At 50.5% G+C, this 17,642-nt stretch overlaps 1 protein-coding gene across 11 annotated transcripts in view; it reads left to right on the plus strand.

The window, feature by feature from the left end:
- Positions 1-17,642, plus strand: part of GGTA1 (glycoprotein alpha-galactosyltransferase 1 (inactive)) — a 70,746-nt gene that overhangs the window by 27,536 nt on the left and 25,568 nt on the right. For 5 of the 11 annotated variants that reach the window (XM_073225335.1, XM_073225353.1, XM_073225358.1 and 2 more), the window contains exon 2: positions 9,968-10,083. The exons of 5 other annotated variants lie outside the window; for them this stretch is intronic. The gene's annotated coding sequence lies outside the window, so the exon portion shown is untranslated. Of the gene's footprint in view, positions 1-1,377; positions 1,536-9,967; positions 10,084-17,642 lie in introns of all 11 variants that reach the window. One more of the 11 variants, XM_073225333.1, reaches the window with a different exon arrangement.

Raw genomic sequence — 17,642 nt, forward strand, 5'->3', positions numbered from 1 at the left:
TGGCGTAGATTATGTTGTAGTAACAAAGAACCCCTAAATCTTAGGAGCCAAACCCATAAAGGTTTATTTCTTACTTTAATTAATACAAGTATTTTGGGTCAGGTGGGAGCTGTGCTCCCCATTTAAGGAACCAGGTTTATAGAGCAGTCGCCTTTTTGAATGTCCTGCAGGCACAGAGCAAGACAGCCCTAGAGGTCTTTCCTTGGCAGTTAAATGCTTGGGCCCACTTGTATCATACTGGTTGGACCAGTCACATAGCCCACCCAACCTCAAGGGGCCCAGGAAGGGACATCCCACCGTGGAGGTGGAGAGCTGGAAGCACCTGGCGGAACAGCAGCAGTGAGCACCCAGGTTGGATAGTCCCTAATGTGCCTGGCTGAGGCGACCAGCCTGGGCCACACAGGCGGTGCAGCCTGTGGGCTTTCCACTGTGAGTGCTAAGAAACCACACCCAGAGAGCCCAAGGGCCAGGCGGAGGAACAAAAAGGCACGCATAGCTGCCGACATCTCTGGGGAGAAGAAAGGCAGGAGCTCAGTGAAGAAAGCAGGAGCCGTGAGGAGGGCAGGTGATACCGGCCGAGAGCTCCGGGTGTTAAGTGCACGCAGACACAGAGGCAATGGGTGTGAATCAGGGTCTCCAGACCACCTTCTTCATTACAGCCCCATGTGATGCTTCCTAAGTGGGACTCAGATTTAGGTGTTTCTGCCCCATCTCTTGAGATGTTTTACATTTATGCTGAAGTGAGGGCTGTCCTTTCTGAATTGGATGTCACACTTATTTTCAGTCTACCATGATGCCCACCTTTTCCCATCGGCATTTTGGTGCCCACATCAGAAGGCCTACCATGGCATCCCAGAATCATTCTGGAACAGTGGGGCTGGGGAAGGGAAGGAGAGCAATAAGGGTATTCCCAAGCACACGTAGGAAGATCATTGATGGCAGCCTCCAGCCCCTTCCCCAAGCTCATCTATTTCCTGTGCTGTGGATAAGGGGCATCTCGCCCTGGAGAGGTGCTGGATCCCTGAGTACCCACCCCAGCTCCTCACATCATTGCCAAGTGGCCCTGGGGAAGTCATTTCCCTTCCTGAGTGCCTCAGTTCTCTAGTCTATAAAATGAAGCAGCTCAGCAGACTGGGGATGTGCTGGAGAGGAGAGTGAGCATGTTGGTAAGCATGGGCAAGGTGGCAGGTGAGGTTGCTGCCTTCGCCGGGGATCTTTGGAGCTCAGAGTGAGGCCATATTGGCTGATCCATAGAGACCCAGCAGACTAAGCAGTGCCTGGCCCATGATAGGTGCCAATATTGGCACTAAGTAGATAGTCATCAAATGAATGCATAAACAAGTGAACACCTATTTCCCTTCAATTTTGACTGACCAGTGACTTGCAGACTTCCTCTGGGGCAGGAAGAGGTTGAGGAAATTCTTGCTTCCACCTAAGCCCGGCTACCAGTCCCAGCTGAGTCTCCTTGGACAAGTCACCAGCACACGGAGGAGGGGGCCCCCATCCTGCCTCACCAGTTCTGGAGGCTCTAGCAGGTGAGATTTGGAAGCACCCTGAGCAAAGGAAGGGCTGGTTGTTTTTGGAATTCAGGAACATGGCAGACTCTTTGAGGACAAAGAACAGATGAGGTGGGGAAAAAAGCCTGTGAGGTGGAAAATTCTGGAATAGTCATTACTGGCCTCCTGTTCCCATATCAGGCTCTATGCCAAGCACTCTATGTGCACCATCTCATTTGTCATGGCCTAAGAGAGAGGCATTGTTATTCTCACTTTACAGAGGGGAGAAACCAAGTCTTAGAAGGCCCAAGTGACTTGCCCACAGTCATATATTTAGTCAATGCCTGGGCCTGTCTCAGTCAAATGCAGGCTCTGGCCTCTGTGCCATATTGCCTCCTGCCACTATGATGAGGTGGGAACAGTCATGTCTCTTAGATAATATCAGTTGACCATTTTTCTAAGTACCTATGAGGTGCCAGGAACTTTAGAGATGTTATTATTCATCCTTTCAACAACTCGAGGAGTAAGGATTTATTATCCCTATTTTACAGAGTGAACTGAAGTTTGGAGAGGGTAAAGTGGCTTATCCAGGGTCACACAATAAGAAGATGGGGGCCTGTGCATAATTCAGAGGACAGGAGAAGTTAAAAGGCCTTAACTAAGTTGTCTTGCTGCTTTTTTCCTTCTAGTGAAAGGAAAAAAAATCCAAGGCAAAATAACCTCAGATTTTGCAGTAAATCTTTAGACTGCGAACGCCTTCTGCCTGCATAAAGGAAGCAGGAAGAGCCCAGGTGCTCCCAGCCACGGCGGCGCGAAGGGGGACAGACTGGAGGTAGGGGCAGCGGCAGGAATGCATCCGGACAGACTGGGCTTGCACCCCACTGAGCAGCCTCAGGAAAGACTCTGGATGCTGGAGGGGGGTATCCTGAGGGACCAGCAGGTGGTAAACACAACCCCAGATCCTAGAGAGTCCAAGAGCCAAGAGGGGCCTCAAAGAGAACTTGACTGACCTTTCATTTTATAGCGCCCTTTTTTACACAGAGTGACCCTGTGATTTGTCCTCCCGACCAGCACACCTTTGAGAGTGAAAGGGGACACCCAAACATTAACCTGTTAACTGGTCCCCAGCAGGTGTAACCCAGACCTGCCCTACGGAGAGCCATCTGTAGGGCCACCCTGATGTTACAGGGCCTCCTCTACCTACACCAGGAGGGCTTACTGGGAAGAGGCAAAGTGCAGACAGCAGAAGTAGGAGAATGGTAAGGCAGAAGAACAGGAGATGGGACCTGAGGCAGACGGGAGCCGTGACTTCCACCCTGGACACCCTTGCAGCCCACTCTGTGCCAAGCCCAGCCTGGGGAGCATGCCAGCAGGAGCTGAGGTATGCAGACAGCATTTGGCACCCGAGGGCACATGTGTCCCTCCCACCAGACTTGGACTTGCAAAGTGCAGGCAGTGGGTCTGATTCATTCTGTGCTTGTCTGAGTCCCATCACAGTCCCAGGTACTGAGTAAGTGCCCTCCGAATGTTTACTGATGGCATAGTGCCGGAGAGCCTGGCTTTCCTGAAGGGTGCGTGGGAAGATGCCATTTTGCTTAGAGAGTAAAGAGTCAGGGTCCCTATCTCAGAGGAGTTGTTAGGTTCAATGGGGAAGGCAAGGCAGGTTGAATTTGTTGGCTTTGTGATTTTTTTTTTGTTACTTAACCTCTGAGCCTCGGTTTCCCTGTGTGGGAAATGGGGAGGATTATTACTAAATGTAGAAAGGATGAAATGAGGTGGTGTATGTAAATGAACAGTAGCCTTTATTATTATTAATAATGTCCTGGAAAGCAGAGCTCAGCTCCACATGGAAAAAAATGTGTCTTACAATCAGAATAGTCTAGAAATGAAACAGCCCACCCAGGGAGATGGTGAGTTCCCCATCACTAGACATCTTCAAGCAGAGGCTGTGTGGTATGGATGCTGTGAATGGGGTGATCACCTTTGGGAGGAAGGCTGGCTAGTGGGTGCTGGAAGATTACTAAACCTGGGGGGCTTGAGCTCCTGTGGGTGAGAGCAATTTTTTACTCCTCTCCTGTCCCCTGGAAGACTGTGTCATCCACCAGCCAGGGGAGGACATGGGGGCAACAAAGCTGGGACTATGAGCTGGCCCCTTGAGAGACAGTATCTGCCTTTGGGAGGGAGAGGCCTGCGGAAAACACTCACTTCTACTAGGAACAAGCCCCTGCTGGCTCTTGGGCCTCCCATTTTGGCTGAGGGAAGAGAAGGCTTCTTTAGAACGGGACTCACAGCAGCTGGGATGGCAGCCAGGTGAAGCCTTGGGTCTGGCACACCTGGTGGCTCCCAGTGCCCTAGCCAGACTGCCCTTGTGGGGGACCGCCCCCCCTGTCTCCAGAGCCTCATCACGTGACTGAGTTCTGAAAGTGCCGACTGCCCCTAGGCAGGGGGTCCTCACCCTCAGTCTGACTGGCACAAGGGGTGCCGGGGGGCCCCAGAGCTGGGCTGCAGTGCAGAAGGAGAGACCCTAGCCCTGCTGTCCATCAGACAGAGGGGTGCGGTGGGAATCAAGCCAGCACACGCAGTGTTGCCCGGAGTCAGAGGCGGAGCTGGGGCTAAAGCCGCAGCTGTCTGTGCCACACCCCTGCTGGCGGGTAGCCCTGGGGATCCTCAGGCGGCGGCAGCCCTGCCCCGGCACACGTCCCTCCTCTCTCCTGCAGACAAGGGGCCACAGGTAGTCAGAAGATGGGCGTGTCGCGGGGGCGCGCTGAGAATCCTGAGAAAACGGACTGGACCCAGCGCGCTCACCAGCTCTGGCGGCAGCCTGCAGGCTGCTGACCGGCGGGGCACTGCCCCTTCCCACATTCGGGACTCCTTTTGTTCCCGTTGCCCCCTGCCTCTGGGCTGCACCCTACAGGTTTTAGGGTGATGCTGTAAGGACACCTGCCTTATCCCCAAGGCCTCCCCTTCCTGTGCTCCCAGCTGACCTGCCTGTTCTCGCCTGCACACCAGCCCCCTCCCTGGCTGCTGCAGAGCCTGCTCCAGCAGGTTTTCCAAGCAAAAGCAACCATAACAGAACTCACCAATGCACCCCCACCCCCAAACCCTTATAGTCCATTTTTCAGTCAACAGCAACACCATCCGCTCCAGTACTTCAACCAGCAGAGCCACTGCCCAGCAGAGCTTGGGGAACCTTAGCAGCATCTGGCTCACCGGAGACCTCATGCACAGGGTCACTGCATGGGGACACAGTGCGCAGAGACACAGCCTGGGCCCCGCCCTGGACATCACAATCCATTAGGGCTGGTGGCCTGATGCTCTGCATTTCTGATGCTCTGGTGGCCAGCTCCCAAGTGATGCTGACACAGCTGGCCATTTGCAGGCCACACTTTGAGTAGCACTGAACTAGACTCCTCTCTGCCTCCCTTCACCCCCATTGCTCACTATCATTATGACTGTCCATTTTTAAAATATTTAACATGTATTGAACACACAGGTGCCAAGCACTGTACTAGGCATGGGTTTAACCTCCTAAATGTACCAAGCACCAGGTGATTAGCAAGCACTTTCACATCGATTCAAAACATACAAAAGTATCTGCCTATAGAGCCGACATCCTGGTAGCGGAAGAAAGACTTTTAAAAGATATATGAGTAAATTGCAAAAAGAAAGTAATCTTAAATCCGGGAGGGTCTAATTAAGAAGTGACCTTTAAGGAAAGTTTGAAAGAGGATTTATTTCATGTAACCCAAGGTCTCGGGATGCCCTGTCTTTGTTCGCAGCAAACTGCTTCTGCTCGCTGGTCTTCAGCTAACGCCGTTCATTTAGGTCTCCACTCTTTGCCTTGGCTGGCGATTTTCCTTCCCTCTCCCCTTCACGTTGCAGCCAGGTAACTAACTCTTCTAAAAAGCAAACCACGTAACTCTCCCTGCCTAATGTCATTCAAGGGTTCTCCAGTACCTTCAGGATGCACTGCAGATCCCTCAGCACTGTGGGGAGTCAAGGCTCTTGGTGATAAGATTCTGTACAGCCCTCCAGCTCCTCTGCCTCCCGTACATTCCGACTGCTTCCCCCTTCACATTTCAGCTGTTCAGGATTGGGACATGTCAGCTTCCCACTTTGTCCCTCATCCTTACCACCACCATGTCTGCTTCCCTTTCACACAAGGAGAAACACCTTCTGCCTGTCTCGGGAGCGCTCTCCAGCCTCCCCTCCAGAGCTGAGCTTCCTTCCGCACCTGTCCTTTCTCCGTTCCCTGATTCTGCAGATGCCTTCTGACCAGACTGTCTCACCCCACGGTTCTCAGTGTCGGCAGGGTGCTCCCAGAGGACTTCCCTTTTCCTCCAGGGCCTCACTAGCTGGCACCCTCTCTCCAGCCCTTCCCAGACAAGCTGCTGGAAGGAAGTCCTTATGCTTACTGGTCCTATCCTTATCACTTCCTCACCTGAGGTCCATTCTGTGACATACGTCAATCTGGTGCCTGGCTACAGATAAAGAAATGGAGGCACAGAGAAGTTAAGCAAATTGCCGAGGATTGCACAGCATAAGAGGCAGAGCCAGGAATCAAACCCTGGCAGTCTGGCTTCAGACTGTGCATCTTGCCACCATGCTGTACAGCCCCTCACCCACCCAAGGAGGTGGGGATTACAGTAATTCCTGGCCCAGGAATTGCACTATCACATGCAAGCATTGGTAAGGATGTGTTTTTTGACTCCCTAAACAAATTTAGGATTAAACAGTGACAAATTGCAACCTTATTTTCTGTAACATTTTTTGCCCAGAACACTTAATCATCACTGTTGCCAGGCAGCTGAGTCTGGGGAGGTCTCTCCCTGTGCACTAGGTGAAACCTCAACCTGGACAGGGGAGGGTTCTTGCCTCTGACTGAGAAAGAATTCACGAACAGGTCAGACGAGTGTAGGGAAGGAAGGAATTCATTAAAGCAAGAGTGGCAGGGACTGGCAGCAGCCATGCAGGCAGCAGAGAGCAAGGGAGACCAGAGGGAGGACAGTCACCTGGAGCCCCGTGTCTGCTGGAATCTGCACGGCGTGGGAACTAAGTCCCTGCCACCTCAAGATATGGGGGAGCTGCAGAACACTGGATGCAGTGAGATTATATTCTGAGAACTTCCCAAAAGCAAAGAAAGGTGACTTTTGAGCAGACGACTAAAAGAGCATAATCATACAGCTGCAGTACCACCCAGGTTACCCAGGCGACGGGATCCGGCAAGTCCAAATCAGATGTCAGTAGCCCTTCCCTGTTTGTCTGAAGTAGAACAGAGAGAGTGAAGACATGTGCAGAAGTCTAGAAAGTTGCATGAAATAGCGAAGGAACCAAGATGCTTACCACAGGGAATGGGGTTTCTTATTAACCTCCTGAGAGATTGGAAGAGCATGGAGAGAAAACCCAGTAAGTTGAGGAGCAAGAAGGCTTTATTAAAGGCAAAGTACACACTCAAAGAAGAGGGCAGGCAGCCTCAGAGAGGAGGCGCACTTACAGGTTTAGGATTCGCGTCTTTTAGTGAGTCCAAGAGCGGGGTAAGGTGTCACAGGAGCAGGAGGCTGACATGTGGTCGCATGGTGCCTGTCTCCAGTAGTAGAGACATTCTGTCATTATCCATAGTCAGCGCTCTACATATTCTGTAAGATAAACTTAACACAAGGAATTTCTTGTTCTTCTCTAAGATAGCAGTTACCGTCAAGCTGTGGGCCATACCATTTAGGACCGCTTGCTCTGCCTTAAGATAATGACAATTGTTGGCTGATTACCACAAAATATGTTAAGAATCTCACCTCCTGACTCCCTGGTTTTTAAAATGCAATCCTAGCCTGAAGATGGAGTCTCTCCTGTTCTTACTACACTATTTATATTTTGGCATTTTTCATCATAGGAAAAATTAATCATGATGCTTGTCTCATGTCCCTGCTCCACCTCTAAACCGCCCCACAGAAGTAGGCAGGGTGGGGAACATGAACTAAAAGAACTTCCTATTTCATAGCAGGAAATGATCAGGATGCAAAGCCTAGACTCTCACCTGGGCTGCAGCTGCCATGGCCTCAAATTCAAGGCCCTGCAGTCATCTGACTCCAGGCACGGCAGATGGACATGTGCTGAATGCTGGCTGTTATCTGATAGATCCAGAGAGATTAGGGCCTTGGTGACCTTCAGGTAATGAGATCAGTCAGCCTGCGGGCACAGTGCCACATTCATATCTGGGCAGCCTCGGCCTCCTTTGGTCATCAGAGCCAGCTGCTGGAGGCTCATCTGCCGCAGTTCGGTCTCTGAAGAATAACAAGTATGTGCTCCCTTCATTTTGAGAGTCTAAGCATGAGAGTGTGTCAGGGAAGGAGGAAAATCATTTTGGGATCCTCCAGAAGTTGAATTTTCTGCCTTGTGGATTTGCAGGCTCTGTCCAGTTAGGGTTAACCAGCAGGGAGCCTCTAATTAATGCTGATCTGTAGAGTGTCCCCTGGAGGCAACTAGCGGGAAGAGCCACAGTGGACCCCTAGCTGGCAACCTTGAGCAAGTCGCTGAGGGCCCCAGAACGTCCCTGTTCCCTGACCACTCTAATCCCGAGGATCACTGAAGAAAAGGGAAGATGCTGCTTTGTAGACCATAAAGTGGGAGGCGTACGTGACCCGCTTTCTTGTCAAAAGGACCAGTTTATCTTAGCCCAACTCTTTAGCCTCCAATCTCTGCTATCATTCCCTTCCTCGCTGGCCGTAGGTCCAAATTCCTGGATCATTAATGAAACAGATTTTGCCTGAATCCCCAGTGAGGTGCTCAGGGGTGCTTGCTATTGAGATGGGGGACCCAAAAGAAAGAAGGGAAAAGCAGGGCCTGTCCATGGTCATGTGGCCCTTGAGCCAGTGTCAGGGGAAGACAGACAGCCCGAGGACAGCTTTCAGCAGGAAGGTTTCTATTCATTTTTATTCTTAATATACACACGGAAAAGGCACGTTTGTGATTAATTTGCACAAAGTGGACACACCTATGTAACCACTGACCGGCTCAAGAATCATGACCAGCCCCCTGGAAACCCCCCCAGGCCCTTCCCAGTCTCTGCCACACCCATCCTGACTTGTAGCACTCAGACTGGTTTTTGCCTAACTTTGAACTTCAAATATGGATTCAGCCAGGTCTTCTTTCACTCAGTTCTATGTGTGTGATTCGTCATGTTGATGTTAGTAGCTGTGGCTGGTTCATCCTCTCTGCTGTATATACAATCCCACGTTGGATCACAGCTGAGCAGTTCTGATGATGGGCCTGAGGGTCATCTCCAGTTTTTGGTGTGCTATGAATGTTCCAGTCCATGTCTCTTGGTGAGCTTATGTACACTTTCTTTTGGGTATAGACCTGGAGTGGAATGACTGGGTGGTAAAGTGGGCATTTGTTCAGCATTAGCAGGAAGGATTTAAGCACGCTATTAGGCAGGACTTCCAGATCCTAAAGATTGTGGCCAGCCGGCTCGTGCCTCCAAAAGCGGGGGCTGGGAAGTTTCCTTCGGAAAACAGGAGGAAGAGGCTGCATCAGGCTTCACTTGGCTGGTGGGGGTCAGCCGTTGGCTCCTGCTTCTGTCAGGTTTTGTCCCCAGTCCTTAGTCTGGGGTTCCCAGACTACACCTCTGGGACATGTCTGAGGCACTTGGGAGGGGTGGGCAGGGGGCTGTGGGCGGCATCTCCCCGCTTCAGCCAGAGCACTCTGTGTCCTCAGTTTTGCATAGTGGGGTTATGAGAGTGACCTCATATGTTTTTCAAAAAAGTTATAGCTGTTTTAATGTTTGAAAATCCACTCTTTTAAGGTCCCTTCCAGCTGGAAAATTCTATTTTGGGAGCAGGAGGTGGATGTGGGAAGGGTTAAGTATTATTCAGTCAAAGAGCAGGGTTGGGCCTCGCGACCTTTTAAAGTTCTTATAGCTTGGCCTGCAATGCGGGAGATCTCATAACATTCTATAAAAATAGTGTTCAAACAAAACAACTCCGCAAGCCTAAAGGATAGAGAGGAGAGGCCCAACTTTGGGGAACATTTAGGTAACTTTTCAGCAAGTCTTGAGGACTCTCTCCCTCACCAGCCCCGCTCCTTTAAAAAATTTTTTTTTTTTTTTTTTTTTTTACTTCTCATTTGGCCAGTCCTTGTAGTCACTTAGGGCTGTTTGGGTTCAGAACAGTTCCCTTTTTTGCCAAGGCATGGGCGACCTGTGGGTGGCCTCTGTGTCCCTCTTAAGGGTGACGTCCTTCCTCTTCTCCAGCATCGGGCCTAGTTTGGATTCGTAGTTCCCCTTGATGAGGGAGGCCACGCTGTGGCTGCCCTCTTCGTGGGCCAACAGAGACACATCTCTGCCTTGGCACAGAGCTCTGAGTCAACAGGCCAGATAAACAGCCCATTTCCTGGGGCCAGCACGGAACAAAGCCCCTGGCTGCTGCAGGATCTGGCTGCCCCCCTCTTCCTGAAACAGCTGTTGATTCTTTTGACAGGAGCTGGAACACAGCACCTTCCCTTCCTCCCAGCCCTGCCTCCTTCTGCAGAAGGGAGCTCAATAGAACTTTGTTGTTTTGCCTTTTACTCTGCGAGGAGAGAAGCAGACAATGAGGTATGTGAAATGCTGCAATGATTGACCCCTGTTTGAGGGTCGGGGGCCTGGATCCATCTGGTAGAGGAACCCCGCTGTCGCCCTAACCTCTTGCTGGTCCGCTCAGTAGTTCTGCAGGAAGACAAAGCCCTTGGCTCCCCTGCACTGGATCTAGCAGTGGAAGCTGGCAGGATGCTGGCTCAGGGACTTTACTGTAAGTTCCGCTTTATTTGGTTCCCCGGCAGGACCTCACAGGGCTGCATCAGGGCTGTGGCTTGGGGTTTTCTCTGCACCCGAAGTGACGGTGCAGGGACTGGCAGTGGGCGGATGCAGAGCCCTCCCAGGGCAGTACACACTCTTCGTTTACCTTGCCTTATTTCTTTGGGAAAAACCCTTGCATAGTGATTTCTGGGCCAGCAGTGAGGAACAGCTGGGTGGATTCAGGGTCCAGAATTCCTGGAGGCCCTTCAGAAAAAGGCGCTACAAGATGTACCTCAGGTTGTTCCCCTTGCGACAGCTGGAGCTACAGTTAGTGGGGTATTTAGTCTGAGACTGTCTCTGGTTTCCTCTGTCTGTGTTTACTCTGACCCTCATAATGAAAACCATCACTGGAAGCAGCCATCTATACACTTTTTTTTTTTTCTCACAGATTGTATGGTGTTGCTTCCGATGGGGAGCATTTCCGTAATGCCTGCTGCCAGTTTAGAGAGGTTTCAGGCTGGAGCAGCTCTTGCCCTCCTCACCCCCAGCTGCAATCCCGTGCCAAGAGCTGGGCCTGGGCAGCAGAGGGTCTGCTCTCCACACTCTGCAGCCCCTTCTGGGTGAGCCCAGGGATCTCAGCCTTCGCTAACACTTGGTTTCCTTAGTGAAAAAGCCACTGCACTGACCGTGAGGAGGGATGAACAAGATGGAGTGAGGAAGGCCCAAGCTAGGCACCCAGGAGGCACCTGGAAGCGGCAGAGGAGTTGAGTCAGTGCTCACCGACTGGTCCAAGGAGAAGCCAGTCCCTCAGGGAGTCTAGCCTGTGGCTGGCTAGCTTCAGGTCGATTGCTGTGTGATAATCATAAAAGGCGCAATGAGATGTGCCAGAGAGACCTAGGTGACTAGTTCGCAGATAAGCCTCCATGTTTATTGAGATCAGAGTGGTTATAAGGGTTAGCACTAGAGGCCAGCTCCCTGGACCTGAATCCCAGCTCTACCACTTTATGCTGTGTGACACTGGGCAAATTACTTAACCTTTCTGAGCCTTCATTTTTTCTTTTGTAATATTTATACATTTTTTATTTAATTAGGTATATAATCAATTTATTTGTATTTACATATTGTTTCCTTTCTGCCACTTGCAATCATGGTTAGGACTTCTTGTACAGTGTTAGATAGAAGCATTAGCAGCAAACATATTTTTTGATTATTATTAAGGTATCATTGATATGCACTCTTATGAAGGTTTCACATGAAAAACACTGTGGTTACTACATTCACCCATATTATTAAGTCCCCCCCTGTACCCTATTGCAGTCACTGTCCATCAGTGCAGTAAGATGCTGTAGAGTTACTACTTGTCTTCTCTGTGCTATACTGTGTTCCCCGTGACCCCACACACACACCATGTGTGCCAATCATAATGCCCTTCAATTCCCTCCTCCCTCCCTCCCCACTCGGGTACCCTACTCCACCCCTCTGCTTTGGTACCGCTAGTCCCTCCTTGGAGTCTGGAGTCTGCTGTTGTTTTGTTCCTTCAGTTTTGCTTCATTGTTATACTCCATAAATGAGGGAAATCATTTGATACTTGTCTTTCTCTGCCTGGCTTATTTCACTGAGCATTATTTCACTGGCTTATTTCCTCTAGCTCCATCCATATTGTTGCAAATGGTAGGATTTGTTTTCTTCTGATGTCTGAGCCTCCATTTTTTCATTTCTGTAAAATGGAGGCAATATTAGAGTGACTTCACAGGATCATTGAGAGGCTGAACTGAGAAACTGCCGATAAAGCATTTAGCCCAGGGCCTGTCCTGATTCAGCTGGGGAGTGTGTCCCAGTGACGTAGGACCTGAAGCTTATTCAATGTTCAGGGCCCTCTTTTAAGAAAAAGAATGCCACGTTGCAAATACAATAGTAGGCACATAAGTGAATATTTAGAATATGAGAAGAGATATCAAACTGATAAATACTTCACATAAGGCAAAATCCAGAGAACATCATCATATAGTGATGTGAAGATAACATAAAATGGTCATTTAGCTGTCTGGTGCACCTGTCACACTTTGGCTGCACACTCTTGGATTGCCTCTTTATCTGATGATTATGTAGTATCATTGTCAAGAAGACAAATCAGTTTTGTCTCTAGCATGGTTAATCAAAGCCTGCCTTTTACTACTGAGAGTTCAGAGAAGTTTCTTTCAGCTTCACAGCTTGTTACTGGTGAGGCCACATCTGTAAATCTTTTGGCAGCTTCTTGCACAGGTGGCTCCAGCCTGAGCGCCAGGAACTCGGCTTGTTGATTCTGGATGGGGTGGGATGGGCGGGGGTGAGGTGGCTGTTAGGCTTAGATCAAGGTGACCCTTCCTTGAGCAGGGAGCCGAGCAGCGTCTAGTTCAGCCACTTTTCCTTAGGATCATAGCGGACAGCTCCTAGGTGCTCAACAAATTCTACCTGGAGCAGATTGTCACAGGGACCCAAGTGGGTATACAGATAGTAGGTTCAATCTCTTGGCCCTTCCTGCAGCCCAAAGACAGGCACCAAGACTAGAGTGGTTCCTTAAGACAGGGGCTGCACTCCTGGTCTCTGGGAAGCAGTTGGGCCTCACCCACTCCCCACCCCAGCAGGGGATCAGGCCAGGTCTTGCAGGGGGCTTGATGCCTAGGCTTCATTATCTTCTGGGTAACTCAGCCTCTGCACTCAGTGGGTGCTGACTGATAAGCTTATCATTTGATCATCACTTCAAGGAACCCATGTGGGCAGTGCAGCAGGATGAGCTCCATGGGGGTAAGTGAACTGCCTTTCCAGCCCTGGGGTTGATTTCTTATCCACATCCTGGGCCAATCAGGAAGGCCTGTTGTGGAAAGTTAAGTCCAAAGAATTTGTTTCACAGATGAGGAGACTGAGGCCAGAGAAACCGTGGCCTGGTTTACAAAGCCGGCTCTGTGGGGCGCTGGGGCCCAGTTGTGGGTCTGCTACAAGTAGGGGCATCACCTTCCTTCCCTGCCCAGTTGAGCTCTGGGCAGTGGGGGTGAACGCGATGGGCAGCAGGGCCTTTGGCTGGGGAGCTGGTGATCCCAGTAGGCACAGGGCGACAGGCTCAGCTTCGACTTCCCTGTGTGGTGCTGCCCAGGAGGACTGACTCCTCAGAGCCTGCACATGCCTGAAGGTCTACTATTAAAAAGCATTGCCATTTGCGGAGCATGCCTGACCACCAAGCACGATGTGCTTCATAAACAGTCTCCTTTTGTCCTTTCCGGGACCCTAGAGGGAGGTGTTTGAAGGTCCACTTTGAGTATGTGAATAGAGGTCAGAGGACTTGCGCATGGTATACTCTGGGACTGCTGATTTAAGTCTTAGCTGGCCTCATTTCTACCCGGAATGCCAGATCTGAACATTAATATGGGGAGGATAGGGTGCAGTAAAGATAAGGGTTTTGTCCAAGGTCGTGAAAACCCAGTTAGTTCCCTCCTCCTCCCCACCCCTTACCGGCTTTGTCTGCGTGTGCACTCGGCTCTACCCACATGTAACCGTCCCAGTCTCCAGAGAGTCCAGATGTGACCGAGGCTGGAGCTAGTGGGGGTGCGCGGGGAGGTAGGTGCGGGTGGGGGTTCCAGGGCAGAGGAGGGACTGCGGGCAGGAGGAGCCTGCAGGAGAGTTTAGTCTCCTTGGCCTCTGCCTTACCCCTGACCTGATTCCTGCTCTCCCCAGATAATAGCTTTTCCAGGCTCTGAGCACTCTGTTATTTAGCTGAGACTTTCACCTTTTCCCTTGACATGAGATGGAGAAAACAAGGCCCACTATAATTCTTTTCAGAGAGGAATTCTGTTTGGAAGGAATATCTGGGCTTAGCCCAGTTGGGGTGGAACTGAGATTCTCTCAAGTTGTGCGTGTGTGCCTGTGTGCATGCGCGCGCGCACGCATGTGTGTGTACTTTGTGGGACAGGTTGTGGGTGGGTAAGGAAGAATTTATTTATGGGCCACATGGAAAAGTCTACCTGATACTCTAGGGAAAGCAGCAGAAAAGGGAGAGGGGGAAGGACGGAGCAAGGGAGGTGTAGAAATGACAGGCTTTATGTGACCCTTCCTTGCAAAATGCCCCCAGATTTTTAGCACAGTCTGCACCAGTCCCAGGAGAGAATGGGGGGTGGGAGTGGTTTCATTTGGGAGTGGTTGCAGGGGCTGAATTCTGGGAGTGGCCGGGAAACAGCTCAAGTGCATGGTAGGATAGATTCTGAGAGAAGTCACAAGCACCAAGACGAGAGGGGCCTAGAGGCCAGGGGATGGGGGTGGGGGTGGGGGGCGCTGGTGCAGTTCATTCCGAGGGGTGGGGCCCATGGCCTGCAGGCACACTCGCTCACTGGAGATGGGGTGTTCACATCAGCAGATCCTAATTCTGTCCTCTCCCCTTAAATGAGGAATTTAGAGGCAAGGCCATGTTTCTACTCGGTGGATAAGATAGTCAACCACCAATCAGCAGAATTAACACAGTTTGAAAATTCTGAGAGGCAAACACATCAGAGAAGGACTTTTAGACACTGGCTACCAAATGCCTCATTTTTGTCCAGAGAGAAAAATAGAACAATTTTAAAAAATCCGTTGACCTCACGGCCAACTCTTCCTTCCCTGGAGACGTGGAGTCCAGATTCCAGGAAGCATGTATACACCCATTCCTAGTGCTTTCCAAAGGACGCAGTATTGGCTCATTTGGGCAGCTTCTGTTTGTAAGTGTCCAATGAGAATGACGACAGGCCAGAGCAGAAAGTAAGCAGATTCAAGCGATTTATGGAGTCCAGAAAGAAATGGGCTTCAAGAGTTGCCTCTGATGTGAATTTCTGAAATTAAAAACTCATAAATATTTGGAGAGGGCTTAGAAGGTGTGTCTGATTTGGGCTGTCTATGTGTCCATGTGCCTTGAGAGTTGGCTGTTTCTCTGTTTAATGTTTCAACACTAGGAAATGATTTGCATTTGATCTTCAGCAGGTGGGACTGATAAGCCTGGGATGTAGTCGGTGGTACTGTCACCTGCTGAGAAGTGCAGGGCCCGGGCTGGAGCAAAGGAAACCAAGCCTCATCCCACTTCCTAAGGGCTCTCAATCAGTCTCTTCAGGCTGTGGTACAGAGAAACCTAAGACTGAGAAGCCCTAAGAGTCCCTGATTTGCATCTGTTTGCCCTTCATTGTTTCTCAAGTTCTTACTCATTTCCCTCAAATATGTTTTAAGGTCTTACTAAGTACCAGGGACCTTGCTATATTCACTGGCTCCTCCCAACAGCCCATTTTATGGATACCAGTAATAAGAACCAGCAATTTTTGGAACATTTATACAGTGCCAGGCCCAGTGTTAAGTGTTTAATGGACATTATCTTTTGTAATCATTGCCATTTTAATCCCCATTTTAAAGACAGAAAACCAATTTAATGTGATCAATTACAGGTCCACAATCCCTTTTCTGAAACCGTAGGGCCAGATATGTTGGAATTCAGAATTTTTTGGGTGTGGGTTATATATCATATATTATGTAACATCCCAGAGCAGCAGTAGTAAAATATATCAATATTTATGCCAAGAAACATTTAAACAGTCTTACTAAGTGGGATAGAGATTAAAAATAGCCTCATATCAGTTAGGCCTTGATGCCGACTGATTTATAAAAAGGCTTTTGGTTTTCAGAGCTTTTTGGAGTTGTGGAATGAAGGCCTGAGGATGCCCGCTGCTCAGGGTTATTCAGTTTGGTGTGGGTCAGAGCTGGGACTCACATCCCCACGTCAGTCCAAAGCCCATGTATTTCAGCACCATCCACACCTCTCTAGGAGCGAAGACATTCACACGGCGAGGTGGCCCCAGGCACAATCCGGATCTGTTTGCTCCGAGCCCAGGGCTCTTCTAGCACTCAGTGCCAGGGCTTTTGGTGTAGACCTCGAGCAGCTTTTTTCCAGCAGTGGGGCCAAGCTGCATGGAGCCAGCTGCATTTTGTGACTTTGTCATGCATGGGCCCTGGGCTTATGTGCCAGTTCGTGAGGTACTCACAGGGAAGAGGCTTGAGACAGGTTTACATGTGGCCCAGGGGGGCCATCTTCTCACAGTCTCTGGAATACCTCAAAACTCAAATATCTCAAAACTGGAGGTTGAGGTATGACCTTGAGTTCAGCCATGGCTTTTCTGTTTCCAACTGGAGCCTGCTTTCTAAGCACGGAGGAACAGAGTGGTGTGGCTCATGATTCTGTACTTTGTCTTCTTTAACAAATTTAATAATAAAGATGATGAAGCACAAGAGGTCCAAGACTGGAACCATCAGAAGAACCCCCTTTGAAAAGAACTGGAAAATAACCTGTCCCCTGAAAGGACACATTTCAGTGTCATTCCCCCACCAAACATGTATTGGTGGCCTCCTTTGCTTTCTGTGGGGCATGGGGGTTCAGGGTTGAATAAGATGCGCACCCCCCACCCCCACCCTCAGGAAGCTCGAATTAACCAGCTGGGGAGAAGAGCCACAAGCAGATGGGCTCGTGTGAGCCACTTCCCAGAGCAATGCTCATCCGGCAATGTGAACAGAGACATGGGGGGTCCGGGGGAGGGAAAGGGGCTTTGCTGGTGGCCAGGGTGTGTAGGGGGGGTGTAGCTTCACAAAGGCAAAGGCATTTGGCCCCCAGGCGTCCACTCTCTTGGTTTTCCTCTCACCTCCTGGGCCTCTCTTCTCCCCCCCCGCCCTCTAATGTCCACACTTTCAGGCTTCAGCCCAGGGCCTCTTCCTTCCTTTTCCTTTCTCTGCACTCTCTGCCCGGTCATCATTCCCTCCCTTCAGGGTAAACGCCATCCATGCTGCGTGGACGCCTCCTCCAGCGGCGTGGCCGGCTCACACCTCTCGGACAAGCCTCGTACCCGGATGTCCACTTGCCTGCGTGTCTCCTCCATTTAGTCCACACACTCCTTGAAACTGACACGTGCCAAAGGGCATTCACAGATTTATCCTCCAAAGCTGTTCCTCCTCCAGCCCACCCGAGGAAATGCTACAAACCCACCTGCCTCTTCCCTCATTCCTGCTGTGTGGAACCACCAGCCCATCCTATCAATCCTCTCTCCAAAGTGTATTTTGAACTAAGCCATCTTTTCACCGTTGGCCAGTTCACCTTCCCGCTCTGCCTGAGCCTGATCCGTCCTCCACACCCCAGCACTAGGAGGGCTTCTTTGAACGAAGTTGGCTCAGGTGATTCTCCAGCTTCAGATGCACTTGTGGGCTCCCCACCCGCCTTCCCGCACCTTCCCGCCTCTGCCCGCCTCTGCCCACCCTCTGTCTGCCTGCCATCTCCACCCGGCCCTTACTCTGGCCATGCAGGTGACTGAATATCACTATTTCTTCTTGTTCAGGTTTTTTGCTTTTGT

Source organism: Manis javanica, chromosome 2 (assembly GCF_040802235.1).
Source record: "Manis javanica isolate MJ-LG chromosome 2, MJ_LKY, whole genome shotgun sequence".
NCBI lineage: Eukaryota > Metazoa > Chordata > Mammalia > Pholidota > Manidae > Manis > Manis javanica.